At 36.4% G+C, this 21,211-nt stretch overlaps 1 protein-coding gene across 1 annotated transcript in view; it reads right to left on the bottom strand.

The window, feature by feature from the left end:
- The window catches only part of RyR (Ryanodine receptor), a 206,817-nt gene that overhangs the window by 130,565 nt on the left and 55,041 nt on the right, over positions 1-21,211 (bottom strand). The gene's annotated exons all lie outside the window — the stretch shown is intronic.

Genomic DNA, 21,211 nt, shown 5'->3' with positions numbered 1-21,211 from the left:
CATCTAAGTAGCTGGTGCGTTCGTTCCACTCTAGGCGGCCAAGTAGGTAAGCTTAGGCAAACTAAAGGCAGGGTAGATGTCTTACTGTGTGTATTAACGATTCTCTCATGAAATGAACAGATACCGTATTAACATTAACGCATGTCTGTGTATACTCCGAAGGTCGCATGTTCGTGGTATCACTACGCACCGGTCACAGATCTACGTAGGAGGTTGTATAAAGAATAGCACCCTTGGGCAGAATTTTTTCACCTAATTTTCCAGTTTATTTAAAACCATAGTGAAAATTACAGTAACCTATCAAGGCGTCAAATGCTCAATTAAATACAAAATGTTACTCTTCGTAACTTAAGCTTTCTATAGTTAGCAACTGAACCCCTTAAGATTGTCTGGCGATAGAAGGGCAGTAAAAAGCAATTTCCTAAGTTTTTCAAGTCAATTAACAGAATTCATTAATAACTGCGTTAGAACTTGGCAGGAATTTATTTAAGCGAAGTTTTATACTTTAACGGTACACAATCTTATTATGATTCAGTAGACCGAGTATTGCAAATATTTCAATGTAAGTAATAAGTGCTGATATTAGTTATAAGAACTTCCTCGACGGTTTTGTGCAGTCCACTTGAAACAAATAAAAGCATACCATCACCGATTGAGACACTAAATAATTATTGCTAACTTTTAAATAACAACTCAGAAACCAACTTACGAGTACATATAAACGTTAAGTACAAGTTGAATAAAAGCTTGTAGACCGCACCCCACCCGTGGTATTTGAATTGAAACGTTAAGTTAAAGCTTGGCTGGCGGTTGTGTGGAAAGGTCAATCCTTACAAGTCACGGGTCAAATGACCCTTTTTCTTGAGGTACCGCGAAACGAGCGGAGTTAAGGCGCCCACCATTTTAGTATCTGCTTCAGCTTTTATGCCATTTTTATTAACCCCAAAGGAGTTACAAGTTCGACGACCTACTTGCTTATTTTCAACTTTAAAGCTCACCAGAAGTCAGAACTATGGGGTGATTACGTTTTCATTATATCCGTATTGTTGTGAATAATAATTATATCTTACTTCTCTAAATTAACGGGTGGGATTTTATCGCTCAAATGTAGACGTCATACCATACAGCCGTGTGAATAATAAATCATCACAATGTTCTATTATCAGACCATTATCTAAATTGTTTCATTATTAAATAGATCATTTGACAAACGGATGGCAGAATAGTTAGAGAACTTCACTATAAAGCTTAAGGTCTCAGGTTCGATCCTGAATATTTAAGTGTGCATGTTCCATATTTAGTATGGATGTGTTTATACGGGTTTACTAATGTTTCGGCGAATAACGTTTGGCAACCTGTTTCCTTTCGCAACTTTTCATTTCCCAACTGTTTAATATTTCTGAAACTGTAAATATTTCAGGTTTTATGAAACTAACCAAACCTAACCTAAAGGGCACACGATGGCCCTGAAATAAATCCTGAAATACTTACAGTTTTAGAGTTTGCGAAATGAAAAGTTGCGAAATGAAACAGGTTGCCAAACGTTACGTTGCGAAAAGGCATACTCGGTTTATACGTATGTTTATTCAATGCCTAGTACAATTTTATCTGTAGTAGATAGGTACAGTCACACAGAAGTAAATGAGTGGTTACGATACTCAAAATTATCTACAGTCGACTCTACCTACTGCAAGGTAATAAGAGAGTTTTAGATCATTTTGAGCACCATAACTGCTCATCTACTTATGCTGCTGACTGTACAAACTTTGCTTAATCTGGACAAGGTCAATTGCGTCAATGATATTTATTTTATACATACTATAATGAGTATAATGTCTCTAAAATCATAATGGAAGTTTGTATAATGGGCAGCGAAGCGAACGAGGTGAAGTCGAGAAGCTGACTTGTGTGTTAGTTACCATTACACGGTTCCGCTTACGTAGTTTAAAAACTTCATAACAAAATCCCAGTAAGTTTATAACAGTCTAGTTTAATCTAGTTTTATTTCAAAGTTTAATTACGCCTTTGCAACATTACATTACGAGTATTCGTGAGTGGGTATTAGCTAGCTACATCTTAGTAATCTGTGGGGTATTTAGTCGTAGGGTAACTATTAGTCTAATATATAAAATACTAAGTATGCTCGTTTGTTTGGTACGCTTTAAGTTCTCATCGATCGATCGATCGATCGATTGAAACGAAATTTGATGATTTTTTTTAGGGTACCTCCCATAGACGTAAAGTGGGGGTGATTTTTTTCTCATCCAACCCTATAGTGTGGGTATCGTTGGATAGGTCTTTTAAAAACATTAGGAGTTTGCTAAGACGATTTTTCGATTCATCGATTTTTTTGCGAAATATTCACTTTACAGTGCAAATTTCATTAAAATCGAGCGTTCCCTCTCCCTCCCTCTAAAATCTAAACCGGTCGGTGGAAATTTTGAAAAAATTCAGAATGGTTAAGTATATCAAACTTTCAAGGAAACTATAACGGTTAAGTTTGCTTGAGAATTATTAGTAGTTTACTTTTAAATAGCAGCCGTAGGTATAAAATATACCTAAATTGAAGATTCCGTATAAAATACGAAATCCTTAGAAAATATCACTTAATTTTTCGTAATGGCTACGGAACCCTATTTTGAGCGTGTCCGACACGCTCTTGGCCGGTTTTTTGTTGTTATGAGGTTACGAGCACACGGCGTTTTCAAGGTCTTTGATAAACAATATTTCGCGTAATTAGTTTGCTCTTAAGCTGGAGTAAATAAATAAAACTTAAGCTTGTAAAAAGAACTCGATACAATGCATACATGACTCTTTATCGGACACCACAAATAGTAAGCGATACAGAAAACGGTACACAGAGAGAAAATTACAAGGTAAAAAAAGGCGACCTATCGCTTCAGAACGATCTCTTCCAGGCCACCTTTGACAGACACTACACATTTGGCACAATTGACAAATGTTGAGATCAAAGGCGAACCTATCCCTTTAATTGATCTTGAATAGATGAGATGAGCAGGTGTAGTTCCATACCCCAAACCAACCAAATGACAGCACCCGTGAGACGAAAACATTTTCTAGTTAGTGGATATATTGATCCTCTTCTACTACCAGTGGTAAAATTAGAAATGTTTTGTCCTTATTCACCAAGATGTAAGGTTTGGAGGTGAGATGGTCCGGATGGATTCAGTTAGGGACCACAATAGTAATAATATTAAAAGACAGAAATAGTGAAAGTTTGTCTTTTTATTTGTTTTTTAAGTGATTATTCTCTGGAGTACTGAACCTGTGTTTTCCAGTAATAGAAATTTATGCCGGAAAGTGTAAATTCGTCGCGGAAAACAAACAAAGTTGCGAGCAACAACTAATTTGTTATAGATGTAAGATCATAATTTCTAGCTTCTGTACACGAACGCCTCCTGTTAGAAAAAGCTAATAAAATCTACAACGGCTAGAAAAGGCAACACATTCACAATACATTACAATACATATCCACGCTATTTAAAGAATAGTCCAAGACAAATCTTCTGCAGCCAAAGTATATTTCTTCTTCATATGACAATGATCTTAAGAATATAAAAAGACCATGCTAGCGTGCAAATAAACAGTTTATCCAAGTGATAAATTGCTTCTTAGGGTCCAGTGACTTGCTGCGAGGACCGTTACAGAATACTCTGCAGGCAAGCTTTACAGATATTGCACTGTTTTAAATTAAACGATCTGTAACTGTTACTGGCAACACTAGCCATCTAAAGTGAAATGGGAGTAAGATCAAGTAGTGTTCATTTTATTTGTTTTTTTTTTCTTATTACAACCTTTTATTTACTGTCCTGTTGTTATTGTTATTTTGTTGGGTCAAATCTTGCAAGTTATTTAACCCACTTCCAGTGGTGGATTGACTTGAAATTTGGTACTTATATGGGTTATATTTCGAGAGGTTCAATTGTGTTCAGACTCAAATTTTCAGTTATTAAATTAGAAATATATCGTTTATTGTTTTTAAGTTGCTTAGGATATTATCACTGAAACTTGTGGTAATACATTTTATTCTATTTTATCTTTTTTTCCACAATAACTTAAATTTTCTGCACAAAAGTCAGTTACGTGGTCAGGTTCGGATTATCCCTGATTACTTTGTAGTATTGTAAAAAATACAAGGTATAGAAAAACTTGCTGTTTAAAACATGGATTGAATGTTCATAATATGATATCCCATGCATGCAAACATAAAAAAATAGGACATTGATAAGACTATTTTTTTCTACATTTCCCGTTGTTCCAAAATACACCATCATTTTCGTAGCCACACTTATTAAGTATATTTAAACAAAAAAAGAGGTCAAACCTCCTGTAAATCTTTTTTTAACTATAAGCAACTTTGAAAATAGACTGCGTCAATATAACGTATAATTTTATCGCAAGTCATAATTATTTATCTATAATTAATGTAATAAAGGTTCAGTTAGATTTGCGTCAAAGATCGAGCGTCATTTTCGTTACGGTTACGACTTGGTAAGTATTGGGAAATAAATATAATGTTTTACTGGTGCTGTGTCATTGCAGTTAAGTTATTATATTGATTTCATTTGCTTCAAATCTATAGGATATTTACTGCAGAGCCGCGAAAGTAAGAGCTTTTCAATTTCGTGGTCATCTTTTCGTGTCCTATGGGCCACGAAACTGATTAAAGACCACGAAAAAGATGATTTTCCCTACAGTAGAAAAAATACAGAACACATTTTATAGAATTATCTGCTTTTTACAGTGTAATCGTTTATGCCGTTATTGATTTAATTGATTTAAACGAAGAATGGTTGACCGTCAACAACATTTGCTCCAGTGTGGTTATAGGAATTATGACCAGTGCGACGCCAATTTTGTTAACTGGCGAGAGGTTCAAGAATTATTTGCCCTGAATGTACGTGTGAAATGTATATATCTAAATATTAAAAGAAAACTTCGTCATTTAGAGGAGCATTTGTTTGTTGTGTGTTTCGTTGTAACATAATTTCGTTCTGGTTTACGTAGACCTGCACGGGGGGAAGGTATTAAAAACTGTTTTGGTTTGTGAGTTGAAGTTTTTAATCTTACTTTAATTAAGTATTTCTAGAAAGTATTTAAAAGGTTACAAAAATGACAATTTGAAGTCGTCATTTTCGTGGTCAAGTTTTAATTTTTTTTAATATAGATATCGATTGTCTATTTCTGTTGATACCTGATTAATTAATAATGATTATTCGTTTTCTCATTATGATCGGATTTTCATTCAAATAGTACAATTATAAGATTTTAAATAAACAAAACGTCTTTTTCGTGGTCTCGATGCTCATTTTCGTTACCGTTAAATTGGATTTTTGCTTTTTTTAACCAAATTAACTTTATCGATCTCTATATATTAAAGCATCTTATCGGTACATATCCTTATGTTCAAAAAAAACAGACCACATCAAAATGTTGTTTTTATTCTGTAACATTTATCTTACACCTCAAATAATTACCCATAGCAAAAATAAGTTGTATTTTTTATCAGAAACTTGTTTGGCCCCGCGCCATGCATGTATGGTAATCTAAATAAAGCAACACAAATCTAATACCTTACTGACACTGTATTTAATTTATATTACCTACTGTTTCTGCATCAACAAAAACTTTTCATTTTTTATTTAATTTTAGGGAGAATAGGGATAAAATTAACAAGCAAGTCAATAATTACCTAACTAACCTCAATCCATCTTACTTAAATATGAATGTGAAAGTTTATGAGCATGTGTGGGTGTGTGCGTACCTATGTGTGCGTTGGTCTCCTTGGTCCTGAAACTGCTTAATAAATTTGAAGATATTCGGAATGTAGATAGCTGGGCTTCTGGAAATAAAACATAGGCTTCTTTTTATCCTAATGTTCCCACGGGATCCATGTTAAAATCATCACAATACGCGAACGAAGCCGGAGGCAAAGGCTAGTTATTTATAAAGGCTTTTTACACTTAGGTACATTAACCTAACATTCACTTGAATTACTGTCACTTTGACACTTGCCTTTGCCAGACACAAGGTAAATATTTTTTTTAACAAAGCTGTATCTACGAGTAGGTACCTATGTTAAGGGTTAAGAAAATTGAAGTTTACCTTTGTTTTGATCTGAAGATCGGCAACTTATCTAACAGAATAAGTGGACGATTATCCTCTATACATACCTCAGCAGCGATTGTCAACACATGCCTAAAAGCACTTTGTAAAATTCGAGTAAAATCGTGTTTCTAATAAGGCAAGGATTCCGTGTTTACCGAGTAACTCCGAAAGAATTTTAAGTACATACTCATGCGACGTTGGTAAAATATTTCGCTGAAATTACTTTGCGCCCTCTTTAATTAGGTACACGTAGCAAAATAATTTTCATTTTATTTCTGAAGGTACTTACATACATGGCAAGTAGGCATTTATTACTTTGCGCCCTCTTTAATTAGGTACACCTAGCAAAATAATTTTCATTTTATTTCTGAAGGTATTAACATACATGGCAAATAGGCATTTAAGCGGTGTCGCAATGCGCTATTACTTTGTTCAATTTACGATATGTATTAACTGCGCGTGCCGCCTGTATGTGGCATTCCGGAGGTATTTTAAAATATGTATAAACGAACTAAATATACGTTTAACGATATATTTACAATCGAGCCAAATAGGATAGCGAAGAACAGAAGTTCAGAAACTTAAACTCTCTTTTTACGTTTTTAGCCGACTGCCCGAAAGAGGGTTATGTTTTTGATAGTTTATGTCCATTTCTTCGGTCATCGCTGCAACCTAAACTAAACGGCTAGACGGATTTAATATCATCCCAGCCTATATACGTCCCACTGCTGGGCACAGGCCTCCTCTCAGAACAAGAGGGCTTGGGCCATAGTTCCACGCGGGCCAGTGCGGATTGGGAACTTCACACACACCATTGAATTGCTTCGCAGGTTTGTGCAGGTTTCCTCACGATGTTTTTCCTTCACCGCAAAGCTCGTGGTAAATTTCAAATGTAATTCCGCACATGAATTTCGAAAACTCAGAGGTGCGAGCCGGGGTTTGAACCCACGACCCTCTGCTTGAGAGGCGATAGGTCAAACACTAGGCCACCACGGCTTCTTAATATATGATGGATTTATGATGGATTTTAATATATATAAAGGCAAAGTGATTGACTGATGTATCAACGCACAGCCCAAACCGCTGGACCTAGGGATTCCAAATTTAGCACGTAGGTTACTTTTAAGGTCAAGGGGTGCACTAAGAAAGGATTTTTCAAAATTCACCTCTAAGGGGTGAAATGGGGGTCCAAAGTTAGTATGGGGAAACAAGATTAGTTAGACTATTTTATTCGAAACTTCAAAGGAGTACTCTTAACAATAAATAAGTAAACACCTGTTTCAGGTTTTTTGAGAATTCAACCCCTAAAAGGGGTAATGTGGTGACAAAGTCAATCAAAAACCAATCGTTGATATATCAACGCACAGCCGAAACCAATGGACCTAGAGACTTAAAATTTTGCACATAGATACCTTATACAATGTAAGCATCCAATAATTTGGAGATTTTTGGAAATTCCTACGGAAACGGGAAAAAACGGATTTATATATTCGATTCCGAGTGACCCTATCTCAGTTAACTATAATAACTAGACTCTTCAAATTTGATTCACAAGTAGGATTTTTGGAAATTCCTACGGGATAAGGAAAAACGGAATTTATATATTCAGTTTCATGGAATCCTTTGAACTACAATTAGTACTAGACTTCAAATTTGGCATAGAAGTAGGTGATTATAATATAAAAAAACAGTCTTAAGTATTTTGGGAAATTCCCACGGGATAAGGAATAAACGGGATTTATATTCAGTTTAACGGAATCCATTTTTCGTCTTACTGGTCCTAGAAAACTGATATTTGGCATTGAGGTTCCTTGAGAAGTGTAGGGGAACACTACAAAGAATTTCCCGAAATTCTGACGGGAAGGGGAAAATATGATTTTTCGTTTTACTGGTCGTAGAAGGCTGCAATTTGGCATGTAGGTTGCTTAAAAAATGAAGAGAACCATTAAGAAATATTTTTCCGAAATTCCTACGGGAAAGGGGAAAAAACGGTATTTTTGTTTTACTGGTCCTAGAAAGCTGAAATTCGGCATGTAGATTGTTTGGGGAGTGTAGAGGAGCGTTAAGAGAGGGCTTTCCAAAATTCCCACGGTAACGTAAAAATATCTGAATAACTGAAATTTGGCATTTAGGTTCCTTGGGAGTGTAGGATATACTACAAAAGGATTTCCCGAAATTTGACGTCAACGGGAAACACGGGAAAGGAAAAAACGGGACTTTTCTTTTACTGGTAGAAAGCTGAATTCGGCATGTAGGTTGCTTGGGAAATGTAGAGGAGCATTGAGAGAGGACAAAGAACGGGGAAAAACGGGATTTTTCGTTTTACTGGTCGTAGAAAGCTGAAACTTGGCAAGTGGGTTCCTTGGGGAGTGTAGGGGAGCATTGAGAGAGCATTTCCAAAATTCTTATGGGAACGGGAAAAAACAGGATTTTGCGTTTTACTGGTTGTAGAAAGCTGAAATTTCAAAATTCAAAAGTTTATACTGCACGTACGCTGCAAAAAGCCCTTTAACCGACTTCAAAAAGGAGGAGGTTATGCGTTCCGCTATATATATTTATTTATGTATGTTCACTGATTCTCACTCAATTGTGTACCAATTTTTAAAATGATTTTTTTATTCCCATTGTCACCAAATCAGAATCTGATGACGGGATCTCAGGGAAATCAAGGGCAACCTCAAATTTAGTAGGCACGCATTACGTTTTAAATAATATTTTTTCGAGTTATTTAAGTATTTCTGTCTGGTAGACATCTTCTCATGTTGATGAGCTGATGATGGAAGGTAAAACTCCTTAACGGTCAGGAGTAGAGGATATTTTTTAAATATTATATTTACGTGTAGACTGATAGTTGTTTTCTTCATGTTTTCTAGGTGAGCTAATGATGGAAGGTTAATCTCCTTAACGTTAGGAGTTAGAGGAAGTTTCTTTAAATATCATATGCATGTATAGGTACACCTTTAGTTGTATTCTTTCTGTTTATTCAGGTGAGCTGATGATAGAAGGTATAACTCCTTAACGGTTAGGAGGACACATTAAGTACCTACACCAAACCAATCAACTCATTACGTAACAAAATTTATCCATACCTATAAAACAGTATACTGTGACAGGCTGACTGACTGACAGACGACGCGTAGTTAAAATACAGATTTTACAGACCTGAATTTGGCACACAGTAGATAAAGTATCATAGAAGTGCACTAAGTAAGGATTTTTCGAAATTCCCATGGGATAAGGAAATATTTAACTTTGTCTGCTTCTTTGTTTGTTTGGTTTGGGGGAATGTCTGGAAAAACTGAGCTGATTTAAAAAAAAAAAATTAGTGAAAGCTTTTTAAAAATCGATACCTGAAATAGTGGAAACCTGATTCAATTCAATCGCGGACAGTGTGGTTTTTTATTGAATTTACTTATTCCTATCTCGCGGGAACAATCTATGCCGCGTAAGGTACGAAGTCGCGGGCAAATGAACACGTGGGTTTCCTAAAATTACAACCCTGACCTAAAGATGTGAAATAGGGTTCAAAGTTTGTACGACTATGACTATCTAGGTTGATTTTTAAATTCAAAATTTGCAAATAGAATTCTACGAAAAATCAATTAAAACACGAAAATAGAGATCGTAGAAAGTAAATCTGTGTTACCCCACATTTAAACGCGAGCGAAGCGCGGGCAAAGCTAGTATTTCAATATGGCGTCGCAAAAAAAAAATATGGCAGAGGAATGAAAAAAAAAATTTTGTATTGTAACGATATGGGTTATCAAATGAAAGCTAATAATTAGCCCATTCTAAATCCTATCCTACTAATATTATAAATGTGAAAGTTTGTGAGTGAGTGAGTGAGTATGTTTGTTACTTCTTCACGCTGAAACGGCTGGTCGGATTTGGATGAAATTTGGCGAAAAGTTAGTTTATAACCTGGATTAAAATATAGCATACTTTTTAATCGATGTTCCCACGGGATACCTAGGGATAAAATCATAAAATAACAACCGCTGGGCTTAGAACCATGAAATTTAGTATGTAGGTAGCTGGACCTCTGGAATAACACATAGGCTACTTTTTATCCCGATATTCCCACGGGATAGGGATAAAATCACGAAATAATAACCGCTAGGCTTAGAGTCATGAAATTTGGTATGTATGTCTCTGGATGGTCTAGAAAAACACATAGACGACTATTTGACCCGATATTCCCACGGGATACCTAGGGATATATAATGTCGAAATAACAACCGCTGGGCTTAGATCCATGAAATTTGGTATGTAGGTAGCTGGACCTCTGGAATAACACATAGGCTACTTTTATTCCGATATTCCCACGGGAGTTTTGTAACTAAGGGACCCATATATCCTAGTATATTTATTATTATTTTGTATTTTTTTTTAACTGTAGTTTTTAAGTATTTATTTGTAATTATTTTATGTTGAAAAAATGACTGCCAGCCAACACTGCCAAGTTCTTGCGGCGCATTCTTCTTGGCAATGATGGTCTTTTCGAAAGCGCTGGTAGTTTAAAAAATGACGTGTAAAAGTGCCCATTGTGGCCTTTTTACTGAATAAATGATTTGAATTTGAATTTGGATAGGGAAAATTTTTGAAATTTCAGCACTGACTTTAGAGTCTTGAATTTTGTACAGTTATTCACAACACAACCACAATGAAGGCCACGATATTTGGAAATTTCCAGGGGAATTTTGTAAAATCCCGTAAATTTTAAATGCAACTACCTGACCGAATAGTTTACGCGTGCGAAGCCGCAGGTAAAAGCTAGTATATATATATATATACGTTTAATACTTTTAATTTAAAAATTTTACAGAACTATCGTAAAATGAAAAACATTAAATTAAAAAAAAAAAAAAAACAGACGGGACCTATTCAAATCGTGACCAGCTCAAAAATTCTTAGTAATGATCACGAGTATTTAGCACAATTATATTTTTTAACACAGTAGATTCGCTATTCGACTTAATCATTAATTTTACAATACGCCTTATATTTTAATAATTAATTTATTAAATGTTGATTCACAAGAGCTAGCACGAATGGATTGAACGAAAGTAATGTCACTTTGACATATTTGTGTGAAATGGATTCAAATGGGTATAACACTTTCATTCACTCATACAATCCATTCGTGCCACCAAGAAGTGGTTCACAAGTGTGAATCCACCTGTATGTACTTTATGATATGATTCACATAAAAGGGATCTTGCCAAGGAGATACTGCGAACTTTTCTTATCTCATTTGTGTTGGTGTTATTGTTTTATAGCGTTTACCGTATGAAATGAAAAATAATACTATTTTGTTGAAACAAACATTTCAGTCGGCTAAACCGCAAATCTAACACTGAAGACAACAATTAAAAGATGTCTCCTGTAGGCTGTAGTTACAAATAGCAAACCATTCCTTTCATAAAATTATATGGAATTCAAAACCATAATTGACTTTTTTTTGTTGAAATTCATAAATAATGTATCAGAATGTAAATAAATAAATATCACGGAACAATTAACACCAATTGACCTAGTCCCAAAGTAAGCTTAGCAAAGCTTTTAGTAATTTTTCGTAAATTTTTTGGGCTCCGTTGCAAAATTGCGAAAATCAAAATTTCTAAGTACGATATTCCTAAAGATGTTGGTCCTACCTTATATCCTTTAAATAGAATGGTTTTCTTTTCGAAAATCAATCAAATTCGATATATCTAAAACGCAAAATAGCTGGCCGAAGGCCCAAAATACACAGATACAGGAGCTCCGGCCAGCGGGGCTCCGTCGACTTTGCCACGAAATACAAATGTCATTAGAATTATCATGGATTAGCAATTTTATACATTAAAAATTTCAAACGTGGGTTTAATTAACGTAGGATAAACGTCATTAGGATTTTCATGTACGAGCAGTTTTGTACATTACATATTTTAAACGTAGGTCGACTCAACATCGAACATGTATCTTTAGGAATTTTGTACATTTACGCAGTTTTGTCTTTAGGAATATCGTACTTAGAAATTTTGATTTTTGAATGTTTGCTACGGAGCCTTTTTTACACTTATTGTGAATACAGAAATAGCTCGTGCTTTGTTATCCAATTATGTTGTTACTTGTTTAGTTATACGGTTATCAAATGTATTAAGAATGCTATTGCAATGACAACAAGGAAACGTATTTAACTTTAACAAAACTTAACAATTGGGCACTTAGCCCACATAAAACTAGGTAAATTATTGTATTTTAATCAAAAGTTACAACAAATAGCTTAGATGAATGATTGGTCTCGCGCGCTCGCTCGACTAGATACCGCCGGCGTACTTGTCAAATGCGGCAACAAATAGTACCCGAGCCCGAGGCGAGTCAGTCGCCCTGCAAACTGTGCGTAAGGTGCATGTCCCGAATTTTTGTTAAATTTTGGTCATAAACCTAGGTAAAATGCCAGTTTTCGCAGTGAAACTGTTTAAAAATAATACAACAAGAAATAAGAAGGACACTGGGATCACATACCATCAGTAAATATCGTATAATTTCGAAATTACAAAATAAAATAACATGAACCCTAAACACCATTCTGTGTTGCCGCGTACACAAGAATCAAATTCCCCGTGGTTGAGATTTTAATAAATTGAATTTTATTGTTATCATCATTAAATGATGATAAATTCTAATAACTTATTTTATTTAAGTATCTAACGTAATTATTATATATACATAATATTCATATATTATTTAATGTTTATCTTTGTTATGTATACACTGAAGGTGTATAAATTGTTACCCGACACTATTTAATTAAGGGGTGAATGTTTCTTAAAATTAAAAATGTTTTTCGTCTTCCCAGTCAAAAAGCCCGATCAGCTGATTTACTTAGGTATTACGGGAAACGAAAAAAATTTTTTTTCGTATTTCTACCCATTTTCCTGAAATGTTAACTTTTTACCCGACTGCCCGAAGGAGGGTTATGTTTTTCAAGCGTATGTATGTAAGTATGTATGTATGCATGTACCTATGTATGTATATTTTGTAAACATTTTTTTTTATTTTAGTTTAATTAACCTGTACATTATATTAGGTTTAACTATAGGTGCAACGTGTTATCTTAAGTACGCAAAACTTCTTAGTTGGTGACTCAGTCATGATTTTTAGTAATAATTTGTTAATATTGAATGTCCTTAAATATATATATTTTTTTAATTAAAAGTGAGGCCTGATCATTGATATACCTACATCATACCTACCATTTTTTTAAAGAAGAAACCTACGCTTAACCTATACACAAACATTTTAATACATTCACTCTTAATTACTGCTTAATTTCTAAGTATTTCCCAAGATACATTTTGTAACCAGTAACTTAATAGACCACAGAATAATTTATTTTCCCAATAATTCGGGTAACAGTGGAGCAGCTGGCAACACAATTCGTCACGCACACTAGCATCCTTGCAAATTGTCTTACACCGTTCTTACGCACACTACAATATTGAGTTGCCGCATTCACGAACGTTTTGTTTTTAGTTAGCGCGGTATCTAGTCGAGCGAGCGCGCGAGACAAATCATTCATCTAAGACAAATAGATTTATTTAAACATTTCCCGGTTCGCGAAAATTTTAAAAAATATTTATTTATTTATTTAAGGAACAGTTACAACTTACGAACAGATACTATTGTAATTGACACATTTACATAATCAAAGTTTGTAACTTAACTACAACTGTCCACTACAATCATAATGTGGCTATAGGAGCATGCAAGATGAAATAAGTTTAGTACATTATTGCTAAAATAAATTAACTAGGTATCTAAACTAACGTAACAGTGGATTTAATATTATGGTACTTATGGTCTATTTTTATTCCGTGGAATTCTGACATTTCTTAGTGTTACTAGGCAAAAATAATTCCCGAAATTAAAACGAGATAAAACAAAAACTAGGAAATAGAAAGCACAAATTTCTTACTTAACATTATTAAGTATGGAACACAATAATAAATTAAAATTAGACTAACCTGCAAATTCATATTTTCATCACAATATATGTAGAATATGGCAAATTCAGGAGTTGTAAGATAACCTATTGCACATGCAACTTAAATTCGTAGGTACTGACACTGGTCCATACTTCTTTTACTGTACACAATGGATTCTGGGGCTATTTGTGACCAAGAGCGTTCGAGTTTTCGTAACTTATAGGTCAATGGCTTATCGATTGTGAGGGTTGCGTGGGCTACACAAGCTTATTAATAATTAGGTACTTGTAGGCTATGCAACTGCCGGGTAAACTAATGAGGCTAAGTATATTTAGTGTTTGTTTCTATAAATAATAATCGTGTAGGCAAAGATTGATTTGCGGTAATTTTAATATTTCTAAACGAACAACAGCGTGCATGGGTGGCCCTGAAGGACATGATTTGGCCGTTCATGATATTACCTAAAATATTACCATAAGTTCATCGGATCGTTTGTGCTGCGGCTGCTGCGAATTAGGATTGATTTAACCGTTAAAAGTCAGTGCTTAACAAGGTAATTTATTGATACTTACCACTTCTTTTTTGTGTCACAGAAATGTTGGCTTAGTTGTTGGTTGACAAGCTCTTACGAGGGGTGTTCGGAAGTAATGAGAATGACATGTAAATATGCTTTAGTAAGGAATAAAAGTACTGGCAGGCATAAATAATAATAATAATAATCCCAGCCTATATACGTCCCACTGCTGGGCACAGGCCTCCTCTCAGAATGAGAGGGCTTGGGCAGTAGTTCCCACGCGGGCCCAGTGCGGATTGGGAACTTCACACACACCATTGAATTGCTTCGCAGGTTTGTGCAGGTTTCCTCACGATGTAGGCAGGCATAACATTAAATTATTTTATTATGGTAATTAAAAAATGTTTTGGCAATCATTTGTTTTCGAACACCTTGCTTTTTTTTGTGGGAAAAAATTGGCAAAAATGGACAAAAGTTCGTGCGGTAGTAAATATTTGTGTATGTAAAAAAAATGTATATCGTCGCTCGGCAGGCAAAGTACTAAAGCGACACTTTGGGCTAAAATGAGTTATGCATATCACCAGAATCAGCGAATTTTTCTGCATCGAACTGTCTAGGTTTCAAAGCGATTGGAGCAAAATTTAACTTTTTTTTGGCGCTTTAGTCTTTCAAAAAACGCTTAAATTTGGGAAGCAATTACTTAATGCAGCATCACTTTCATTATTTTCATTTTAGTACTGTTACCTTTTTGCCATTTTTCGATTTATTGTCGTTCAGTCTTTTGCCATTTTTCTAGTTTGCAAATGTTGGACGTTTAGTATTTTGTGCAAAAAAAAAAGAAATACCTTTGTCACTTCAGTAATTATGCCCTCCCGAGTTGAAGTTTTATACACCTTTAGTCGTTTGGTTGTATTGATAAGAATTCAATTTATAAGAATTTAGCTATTTGTTCTTAAAACTAAAACATACGTTTGGCATTTTAGCCATTTTAACATATACAAAAGCATACATTCAAACAGGATTAGCAAAAAAACTTCACGAAATATTATAGATTTGGTGAAATTAGTCATTACTCTTGACCTTTATCGTGTATTAAAAAGCGTTTAGTATATATACGTAGTAAAATATCATTGCAATTCGATGTTTGGTATATAGAAACATCATATTTTCTTAAATTTATAACTTTATTTATAAATTATAATGATTATTATTCTTTAAAACTTTAAGTTCTTTTTATGTTGCCAAAGGATAAAAGAAAATAGTATGTATGTATGTAAACTCTTAATTGTACAAAAGAAAAGAAACACAACACAATTGACAAACTTTGAGATACTTGTACAAAGGCGGACTTATCCCTTTAAGGGATCTCTCCCAGGCAACCTCAATAGTAAATCTATTTCAAAATTTTGTAGTTATAATTTTATCGCTACGGTTCTGTTTGCATCGAATAAAGATGATGTTCGGCCCTAAGTATTTGAAATTTAGAGTTAGAAGTTTTATTTTGTTTTTATTAATGTTACATTAATAGCTTAAGTTTAGTCCAGAAGGCCCCTCGAGTTGTCCCTGGCGCAAAGGTAGCCATCAAACTGGCCGCATTACCACGTTTAATGGCGATAGACAATCTTTGCACCAGGGAACGAATCCGCGCGGGCGTGAGCGTGAGACCCCCTTTCCGTAATTCGACGTCCCACTTCCCGAATGTAAACAATCGCCTCAAACGCAAGAGGAACAAAATAATAGTGCCGAATAATTCTGCCGTTTTTTGACCGCAAAATCCACCGCGGATTGCCGCGGACTATTCAGCTGAGGTGCGAGCGGCGGCGAAAGTACTAACGCACGTAACGTCCGACAGCAAACACTTCCCGTTCTGCCATGGCACTAAAGTTAAGCCATCTGGCCTTTTGCTGTCGGTTCGACAGAGGACCGGAGGCTCCAGAACGCAGAGGATGTTGGCGGATATTAAAGCCCTCTTCAGTATGTCAAAGAGAGCGTAGTAGCGCGGAAATTTTCCTGAACACCGACAAGAACTCAACGCGTGAAATGGCCAGGGTGCGTACCGGTGGCTAGGTATAACAACTTTAGATATATTATTGGTAGATATAACTTTCAGTGGGTATAATGAATTATTGGTATAATCTGGAATACGTAATACTATTATAATAATAATGTGTTATGCCAAAAAAGTAGGTTAGGTTAGAACTGCGACCCTATCAAGAAACGAAACTGCCTGAAAACTAGGTTAGGTTAGAATTGCAACTCCAACGATTTCATAAAGAAAACTAAATTATATCTACACATTATACTACTAAATACTTATAGCATAATATTGTGAAATTATGTGTTATTTGTTATACCGATCATCTTAAGCCCTGATGGCCATTTGCTTCCACCATGGAGCCGCAGATGCATTTATGAGGCACACAAACATCGCAGCCCAGGCGGAGAGCTACTGCCACCCACAATGAGTCGTTGTCCAGAAGTATTTCCAAATAAGGAGCAAGCAAAGCCCATAACCACGCTCCCGCTTTGATTTTTGATACCGACTTCAGCCTGGCTAAATCCACCCTAGTGGCACACCCACCCACAAGTGCCAGAGCGTCTCTAGCCCCACGTCATCCCAAACTCGTTATATCAGCGGAGCCCGAGGCAGCGACGCTATTAGGTGTCGAGCCGTCCACCTCGCCAGTGCACCATGCACAAACGGAATGGTAACCCGATGGGGTTTCATGAGAATTTTTAATTTTAAGAGACAAGGCCACTATAATAACTCCATGTGCTGATGCGAGGAAGACTGGCAAGCCCACATTCTCCACACGCCCACACGCCAAAATGAGACCAAACTTGAACATGGGACTTGGTTGAATTTAGTAGTGACGGGCAGGCTTCCTCCAGGTCGCATTCTGTCCTTAAGACTATAGAGTCCAAAGTATATAGGGCCGTGTGTGGGGGGCCGTTCGCCTGATGACTCGGTAGCACCTCCGGGTCTTGAGACGCTTGTGTTCGAAGCATCCTCCCGCGTCCCGCACGTTAAATTTCCCTCGGGAGCCGGATCGGTCCATTCAAGCCTTGCCGGTAAACTTGGAGGATGTGGTGCGAGCACTAGGGTCATTCCATAATGGGTCAGCCGTGGGCTTAGACGGAATTCGACCAGCTCATTTTCAGCTGGGTTTTAGAACACTGAGGTCACGATCCACAACACGCACTTTCGTCACGGAACCCGGAAATCCAGACTGTGTCGTCTTGAAGTAGGATCTCAAGAACGCGTCCAATACTGGCGAGAGGGATGTTCTGTTGGGCGAAGTGAAAAAATACATTCCCACCCTGTACCTTTTTTTACACCAGGTCTATCATTCTCCTTCTAACCTTGTCTACGGCGATTCTCAAATTCTTTCGCAGGTGGGTGCGCAGTAGGGAGATCAGCTTGGACCGCTTACCTTCAGTCTTACTATTCATGAAGCACTGTCGTCTCGAAAATCACCTCTTAATATTTGGTATTTACTCGTAGATGATGGCACCTAAGGAGCCTAAGGTCGTAAAGCAGGACTTGGCTTTCCTTATTCCCCCCCCCCCTTGAGAGGTATAGGACTGAAGGCGAATATGGGACAGATTTAACCCCGCCTGTTCTCCTTCTTTAACTTCTTTAAGGTCTTTCTTCCTGGTCTCAAAGGGCTTTTTACACGAGACCTTTACCCTCTTGGGTTCTTCTATTTTCCAAGAGGCCATTTCTAGTGCACTAGAGACCAGGAAGCGTCTATTTTGCTCGCCCAGGAACGTTTGAAGAGTATTAATACCCATCTCATCTTGACTCTGTTACGAATGTGTTTCGCAGTTCCAAAAATAACCTATTTTTTGAAAACCACTCCAATGGTTGTGTTCGGGTAAAACTTCTTCTTTTGACGTCACGTTGAGAGATACAAAGGAGACTGTATTGAACGTGTCCCTTGCGGATGAGCAATGGGTCCAAGCGTCCTTGCCCATATGTAACGGTGGTCTCGGTTTGCGGCGTACGGCGAATGTGGGCTTGCCAGCGTTCCTCGGATCGGCACATGGAGTTGGTGGCCTTATCTCTTAAATTTTTAAATCTCATAAAGGTTACCAATACCATTTCGTATGTGGATGACGCACTGGCGAGCCGAATGAGACTGGCGTCACTGCACGGGGCTCCGCAGATACAATGAGTTTGGGATGACGAGGGGGCTAGGGACGCTCTAGCACGGCCTGTGGGTGTAACCACTGGGGTGGGTTTGGCCAGGCTGAAGTCGGCATCAAAAGTCAAAGCGGGAACGTGGTTATAGGCGTTGCCTGTTCGTTATTTGGGAACGACTCATTGCGGGTGGCAGTAGCTCTCCGCCTGGGCTGCGATGTTTGTGTGCCTCATAACTGCAGCTGCGGCTCCATGGTGGAACCGAATGGCCATCAGGGTGTGTTTATGACCAGTATAACAACTTTAGATATACTTTCACTAGAATAAAAGATATTTGGCATAAATACCAGTAATTCATTATACCCCCTGAACGTTATATCGAACATAGGTTATATCACATATATTATACCATCAATCAGGCCTACGCGTCTGTTCCAGACGAATTTTGGCGTGTTGCCTGTGCACAACGTCTTTGGTGGCTGACTAGACCGATGCGAGAGCGACATGTCCGTCCACATCTCTGACAAGCGAAGTCTGCGGATGTTGGTGCAGAACGGCCTTGGTGTCGTTTCTGTCTCTTTTCAATAAGTGCATTGAGCCAGGCAAGCCTTCATCGCAATACTTGCGGCCCTCCAACACACGTCTGCACCAATCAGTGCATTTTTCCGCAAGCTTTTCTCAGTCTAGGTGGTCAATTTTGAAGACGGCCATGTCTCACTTAGCGCAGTCCTTAAATCTCAGCAAAGGTCTCACGACGTTTCATTTGCATTATACCATATTACTGTTAGGGGCTGTTTCACCATCCATTGATTAGCGTTAACCGACGGTTAAATGTGATGCCGTCTCCGTCTATTGAGTCTATTCGAACAAAACAAATAGAGACGGCATCACACCTAACCACCAGTTAACAGTAATCAATGGATGGTGAAACAGCCCCTTAGTATATTAATAGTTGGTACAATTACAAGTCCATGATACCGGAATAGTTAGATCATGAGAATATAACAAATGTTGTTGTACCAATAGTGCATTATATTTCTTAATCGTTATATAGACCAATAATATATCTAAAGTTGCTATAGCAACCATGACGCATGAGTTTGTTATTCAGGTTTCTTACTTATTAGGTACTAATAAGTACTATAATGTTGAATGAATGATTTATTTGCATAACATAGAAAAAAAATGTTCTGAAGTTTTAGTTGAAATGCTAATTAAAGTTATTACCTACAGAATAAATTAAGGTATTTTACGTATTATTTCAAAGCGTATGCTGTGTATATACACCAAAAATAGTAGGACATGATAATGATCAAAATACCTCAAAAAATAATAGTGAAAAAAACCTTTTGTGCATTTTGTTAGAAATCAGATGGTGCCTTTGTGATTAATTACCTTATAATATTAACAAAAGTCTAGTGTTAGTAACAGTTAACGTTAAGTTATTGAAATTTTAGCATAGATGATTAATATTTATTATAATTAATTAATATTATTTATATAATTTCTGTTCAGTAGGTACTTTGGAATATTTTTCCCTTGCAATTTGGTAAATCAGCATTATGAACAGTTTGATAAGAAATAAAATGTGTGTTGTTAGTAAAAACATGCTAAATTTATTGAGACGTAAAATCACATAAGTTAATTTGAAATATGACGTTTGAGGTCAATTTTTACGTTTAGTCTTTTTGCCTGATTGCATTTGCTCGATGACTAGGGGACAATTTACTAAAGCGACACTTATCTCCTAACCAGTGGATTTTGCTATGAATTATTAAAACCTTATTATAGTCTATTAAATTATGTGTCATATATTCTGGAAATTTCAAATTGGTTGTCTGGTTAAAAAGTTATGATTTTTTTTCGTAAAAAAAAAACTTTAAATCGCTCTCCTGTAAAGTTGACGAAGTGTCGCTTTAGTACTTTTGCCTGCCGAGCGACGATATTTAAAATTAGTTATTTTAGTTAATTTTTGATTTTGATTTGATGGTGGGATACGAGTTACAGAACACCATTAAACGTCGTGCTACCATATACATTGCTATTGAAGTTTGTTGTAGACATACCTAAAAAGCGAACGATTGCTTTTTCTGACTTACTTCTAGTTTTGGTCCAATTTGTTTTAAAATTTCCTTGCAGGATATTGTCCCGGCTGAATATGCGCGAAGACATTGCTGGGGATAAAACCTGAGGGATCCAACGAGGCGCTCGCGCTTGTGACGCATTAACATAAGACCAACCGTCGACGACGTCGAAGAGCTAGGTATTTAATCGGGTTAATTAAGAACAAAATAGCATCAATACGACGAACGTTGAATAACGAACGTTGAATTTGGCCTTAACTAAGATGACAGAGTTTCAATTAATCATACTGTTTTTAAAAATCTGTTTTATCCGGTTTGAGGCTTGGCAGATAAGCAGATGTTTGGTAGGGCTCCGTCACTCGAGTAGTTT

This window comes from Choristoneura fumiferana, chromosome 29 (genome assembly GCF_025370935.1).
Source record: "Choristoneura fumiferana chromosome 29, NRCan_CFum_1, whole genome shotgun sequence".
Classification (NCBI taxonomy): Eukaryota; Metazoa; Arthropoda; class Insecta; order Lepidoptera; family Tortricidae; genus Choristoneura; species Choristoneura fumiferana.
Note: the sequence above shows the minus strand (reverse complement) of the source record. Positions and strands in the feature narration are given on the sequence as shown.